This window comes from Mustela erminea, chromosome 1 (assembly GCF_009829155.1).
Source record: "Mustela erminea isolate mMusErm1 chromosome 1, mMusErm1.Pri, whole genome shotgun sequence".
Lineage (NCBI taxonomy): Eukaryota > Metazoa > Chordata > Mammalia > Carnivora > Mustelidae > Mustela > Mustela erminea.
In genome coordinates, this window is record NC_045614.1 from 217,495,540 (window position 1) to 217,501,539 (window position 6,000).

Sequence of the window (6,000 nt, forward strand, 5' to 3'; positions counted from 1 at the left end):
AAAACGTCTGTCCGAGCGCCCACTGCTCGGCCCTCACGGCCTTCCCTGGGCCCACGGGTCTCCAGGACCCAGCTGCTCAAACATGATGCCGTAGGACTCACCCAGGGTTGCTAGCGGAAATGCTGGTTCCTGGGCCCCGGGCAGGCCCTGCCTGGACGGAACCATCAGGCAAGGAGACTGATCTTCTGTAGCGCCCTGCTGCAGGCGGGGCCGGGTCCCAAGGTCAGGTGGTCTCACCTTGGACTTCTGCAGGGAAGGTGGGACTCGTGACAGGTGGGGGAACTCACAGGGTCCTTGCTGTGCAGCCGGGGCGGTGGGGGGGGGGGGGGCGGCCCCGTCAGTCGGCCGAACCGGGGATGTCCTCGAGCGGGTCTGGCCGGGACACCTCTCATCTCAGCCAACCACTAGGGAGACAAAGGACGGGAAATTGGAGAGTCTGTGTAGAAACGGGCATCTCGTGGGCCTGTGGGAGCGAGAGAAGGACCAGACAGTGAGCCTCACCTAAGGTGCATGGGCAAGTGGAGGGTTCTCAAGGTCTCTGCTTTCTGGGGGGTCAGGTGAAGCTCCTTCTTGTGAGCCTCAACTATCCGGATTTGGACCGATGCGCAGACTTGGAGGAGGTCTGGAAACTTCGAGAAGCTCTGCCTTGGGGCGTCAGAGTGATGTAGGCGCCGTGTTGCCCCGAAACTTCGCCTGTCATGCGGTGACCCGGGGTGCTGAGATGTGGCCAACTGCCCAAGTCCTCCCCAGCATTCCCTGTCCTTTCTGCTCACGGGTACTGATTTCTCCCGTCTCCAAATTCAGAGACCTGCGGCCGCTACGTTCCCCGAGACCATGAGCACGCCATGGCGTGGAGAGTCTGTATGCAGATGGCTTGGGCTGCCCCGATAAGGGCCCTTGGCCCCTGCCTCCTCCCCTCAGGGTCCTCTGCTGGCTTGTCCTCCCCACCTCCTACCTGGTCTGACCAGACTGTCCCCTGCCCAGGCATCTCTGTGACAACCCTCAGTGCTGGCCGGTGACCCCTGCTCCCGAAGGGGCCCGACCCCCTCTAGCCAGCACGAGGGGCGCTGCTCCCGGCGGCTTCCCCGCATTCCTGGTTACTGGCCAGGGCCAGGACTTACAGAGCACACTCGGCCTGAGGGATCTGAAAACACTTTATCCAGCGCTGCTCTGGGCTCAACACAAGGTTATGGGGAGCCGGGCGCCCCTGCAGAGAGGGCCAAGGGAGGGAGCAGCTCCCGGAAGCCAGGGAGGCAGCCGAATGCTGGAAGCCAGCCGTGGGCCAAGGGACACCGCACCGCTGGGGACCCGGGCCTGAGTGCCACCTTCCTTTCCTCCTACCCTCTGAATTCTGGCCAAGCCTCCCCTTGGCCAACCCACCTGGAAGCCGGAAGGAGGGAGCCCAGGGAGCAGCCCCGGAGGGTGGCCCCAGGCCCAGAGCAGGAGGGAGGAGGGGCCGCACCTCTGTCTTCCCCGGGGACCCAGGGCCAGCCCTCCTCCTTAATCCTGCTGACCCTGAAGTCGGCAGGGGACACCTCTTTCAAGGGATAGTGGGTGCCTCCGGGGACACTGAGAGTACTTTCATTTCTATATTTTTATTTATTCTGTATTTGAGCTTCTAACCATGGGTGTGTTGTTCGATAATGAAACCTAATACACCTGTTTTCATACGTAGAGCAGTGACACAGGGAGACACGCTACGGGCCAGCTCTGTGCTCCAGCTCCGGCCGGGCCCCTCAGGTGCTGTGCTGAGATCTGGGGCTGGATGGAGGCCTGGCCACGGACCAGCCCACGGGGCCCACTGTCCCAGCTGTCCCGGCTGGGGGCGGTCCTGCGGGGACAGGCAGTGTGCTCCCGACACGGGCTCCTGAGCTTAGGGCGGACCCCGCAGCCCCGGCCCACAGACTGCCCGCCCTCACTCCAGACGCCAGCCATGCTTCGTGGGTTCCAGGCCTCTCGTGCTTCCGACAAACTAGCCACAGATTCGAGAATTCCTCCCACCCCCTCGGTTCAGCTATTCGCCAGGACGCCTCACAGAACTCAGGAAACCACTAGCATGGTGATTAGGGTTTGGCCCTAAAGGTTACTCTAAGGTCCGGGTGGGCCTCGAACGCAAAGCGTCGCGCCATCCTCCTGGCACATCCCGGGACTCCCAGCTGGGAAGCTCCTCTGAGCCTGGGGTGTTCGGAGTGCTTGTCGGGGTTTACGAAGCGGGCACAGGGGAGCCCTGTCCCATGACTGGTCCCAGGCTCCAGCCCCCTCTCCTCCCTGGAGGTCAAAAGCTCCGCCTGCCATCACTTGGCTCAAAGTGCCAACCCTCTGGGCCAAGCTGGTCTCTGGCAGGAAGGGCTCACATCCCTAGACAGGGTAGGGACGGTTGATCACCTTCTAGCACCAACTCGGGTGTGGGCTGACAGCTTAGAGGCCCCCTCCCAGGAACCAGTGACAGAGACCTGCCAAATTCTTCCTGTTACGCAACACTGGCTTCCCGGAGGCACATCTGGGGACCACAGGCGCTACGTGAAAGCCACTGTCCGGTGGGGAAGCCTGAGGTTGCAGATACGTCTGAGAGTGCACCCCTGACGGGCACCGGGGGGTACCCAGAGCTCAAAAATGGGGTCAGGAGAAAACCCAGACATCTAAGATGTCTTCTGGGGAGACGGTGTTTGCTGTAAATTCTGGCTTTGTCAACGCTACCGCAAAGCCCAGTAGGGTGTGCTCGGAGTTGCAGGTGACCAGAAGGTCCCACATTTATTCTTTATGACTGCATACATTCAGATCGTTAAATGACTTTCTGCCTCAGTGTAACTTTGGGAAGTTAGCTCGTAATTAATTCCTTCAAGGGACTCCTGATAGCTTCCGGAAGTCAACTTTTTTAACTTCTTTAAATATTTATAGACTGAGATAAATCTGTCTGTGTTCTTCATCTGTTTGACTGTCTTTGCCACAGCCGACGTTGTGTAGTTGGTGACAGGCTGTATGTAACTACGCACATCCCTTTGTGGGACAGTTCGCCTCTGTTCCGAGGAGCAGGGTGTGGGGAGGGAGGGAGACCCACTCCTGGTGCCTGTCTCCCCCGGGGACTCGGGGAAATGGGGCAGGCGAGGGCCTTCACGTGGCTCCACTTCCCCCTAAACGGGAACTGATAACACGTTCTCCCCCTGCAGTGAGAATCCTCCATGGCTGGGATTCATTCTAAGCTACTTAAGGGTGGGGAGAGGGACAGGAAAAAGATGGAATAAGACTTGAGAAGTGTTAACAATTTTACAGCTGAATGATGGGTGCGCAGAGGCTCCTTATACTTTGCTCTCTGCTTTTGTGCATGTGAAAATTTCCAAACTAGGAAGAAAATAATAATAATAATGATAATAATAATAACAATAACAATAATGCCTTACCCTGTCTACTGCACAGGAATGCCAGAACGTTCCGCACTGTCCTCGAGTGCCTTTGCCTCTTGGAGAAGGACACCACGTAAATAGTTCTGAGTTATTACTCTGTGGCCGTCAACTGATCGAGTCTCCCCCTGGAGGTATTGTTGACAAGGAGACAGAAAAGAGATGAGGACCCAGAGGAAGAATGGCTACAAAACACGAAGGTAAAACTTCCGAAGCGTCTGCTGCTCCTCGGAGCATCCATCTTCGTACGAGGAACTGGAGGCCCATCTGGGCAGCTCAGTGACGTAGGAAGTAAATTCGCCATATATCAGAAATATGTTGCCCAGTGGCGGACAATTTATTCCTGGAGCTCCATATGCGTCACATTTCCAGACTCATAAATGATAAATAATAAATTTTTATTTATAAATCACCGGCTCCCAGGGGCGGATGAGCAGACCGAATGCGGCTGAGAAGCTGGTCCCTTCCCACCACAGACGCGGGGCGCCGGGCGGTGGTCTCACCCAGTTTGGGGATTGCGGAGCCCCTGAGAAAAGCCAGTTCACCTTTAGGAAACCGTGCCTATCATACCTCGAAGTTGAGGTTGTGACAAGTGCATGGAGGGGAGGTGCCCACAACAGCGGAGCCCCGAAGTGCAGGCTCGGAAGCTTGCTTCTTGGTGAGGATTGACAAACCTGGCCCTCCTCGGAGGACGTGCATTTGAGAAGCCACCGCACCTGGCTTCCTCACACGCCCGCGCTGTCTGCTGTCGCACACAGAGAATCACCCTTATCCTTAAAGGAAAGACATGCCTCCTCGCCCTGTCGGTGGCCCCCGCAGAGGCCTGGGCGTGTGCTGGTCCGCACAGACCGTGGCGCTGGCCGAGGGCAGGAGTGCACGCAGGGCTCAGCCCGGCTCCGGCGGCCGCCATCCAGGACCGCTTGGACAAATGACGGTCGTGAAGAAAGGCAATGTGGATGTTGCTGAAAGTGCGGAGGAAATGTGCGCAAAATGGTTCCGTAGCCGCAGGCCTCCCGCATTTTAAAAAATTTAATTTAATGTGTGTGTGTGTGTGTTTTAAGATTTTATTTATTTATTTGACAGACAGAGATCACAAGCAGGCAGAGAGGCAGGCGGGGGGGGGGGGGAAGCAGGCTCCCCGCTGAGCAGAGAGCCCGATGCGGGGCTCGATCCCAGGACCCTGAGACCATGACCTGAGCCGAAGGCAGAGGCTTAACCCAGTGAGCCACCCAGGCGCCCCCTGCATTTTTTTTTTTTAAACACAGACCAAGCATGAGCATACAGCAGTCTTCGGTAATTCCGGATTGCTGGTGGTTGTAAGGAGACAGGGAGTGGAAGCTTATTTTTGTTAGTATAGCCTTGGGCCCTGGGAGAACAAGATGGTATCTATAAGACTTCTAGGGGAATCTTTAAGTCAGGAAGAAGTTACCTTTATAACTTTTTCTTTTTTTTTTTTTTTAAATATTTTATTTATTTATTTGACAGAGAGACAGATCACAAGTAGGCAGAGGCAGGCAGAGATGGCGGGGGTGGGGGAGCAGGCTCCCCGCTGAGCAGAGAGCCCGATGCGGGGCTCGATCCCAGGACCCTGGGATCATGACCTGAGCTGAAGGCCGAGGCTTTAACCCGCTGAGCCACCCAGGTGCCCCCCCCCCTTTTTTTAACGTACAGTCTACACCCAACATGGGGCTCGAACCCATAACCCTGAGATCAAGAGTCACACGCTCTTCCAACTGAGCCAGTCAGATGCCCCGGTAAGAAATAACATGTAAAAAGACTTTGCAGAACTTCACATATAACTTGCAAAAGCCAGGTTGCTTGTAAATGATTCCATCCTGGTGTTAAACAAACCTCAAGGTTCTTATTAGGTAAAAGCTTGTGTCCCTCGTTCATACTGCCCAAAAGTAGGCAAGGGGACGACTAGTTAAGCCTGACGAGCACTAGCCAGGAGGAGGACACCCGGACCCTGTCTTCACTGCGCGTTGAACTTGTCTAGACGGGTTTCTCCCCATAAAAGGACCCAGAGAGTTTCCCTCTAGCTCTAGAATTCTGTGAGCACATTCTGTTTTCTGGAAACAGAATCTCTCCAGGGACTGTGACTACTCTTTGCACCTAACAAAAGTACGTGTGTTTGCAGTAGGTAATACTGTGGAGGCAAGGGAAGAAGAGGGCCGTTCAGCCCGACGAGCGGCCAGCCGGACAGACACACAGCCACCACAGAAGTTTGCTGTCCTACCCAGCCCACAGGTCCGGCCCAGGATTTGTTCTTTCCTTTTTTCTCATTGAAAATTTGTTATGGAAACTGCAGCTCTGTCCTCTGATGTCTCAAGAGATGGTAAACGTTCATTTTAGCAAGATTAGGAAAGCAGCCAAGAAGGAGGGGCAGGAAGAAAAGGGGAAAATTTTTGGCACGATGTGCTTTTTTGTGCTACTTTGTCCTGAGTGTGGGAGGGCAGTGCGCCAGCCCCCGCCTCCCTTGGGCATCCACTGCAGCCTCCCCCAGATGATCCGGGTTCCTGCAAGGCCAGCGCGGCCCACTGGTGGGCATGGAGGCAGGACAGGGACCTGCAGCCAGGATGTCACTTCTGTGCCCCCCCCCCCC

General features: G+C 56.1%; 1 non-coding gene across 1 annotated transcript; it reads right to left on the bottom strand.

The window, feature by feature from the left end:
- Positions 1-5,073: 5,073 nt before the first annotated feature.
- Positions 5,074-5,146, bottom strand: TRNAK-CUU. The gene has a single exon. It is a non-coding gene; the product is annotated as a tRNA-Lys (tRNA).
- Between the last annotated feature and the right edge of the window lie 854 nt (positions 5,147-6,000).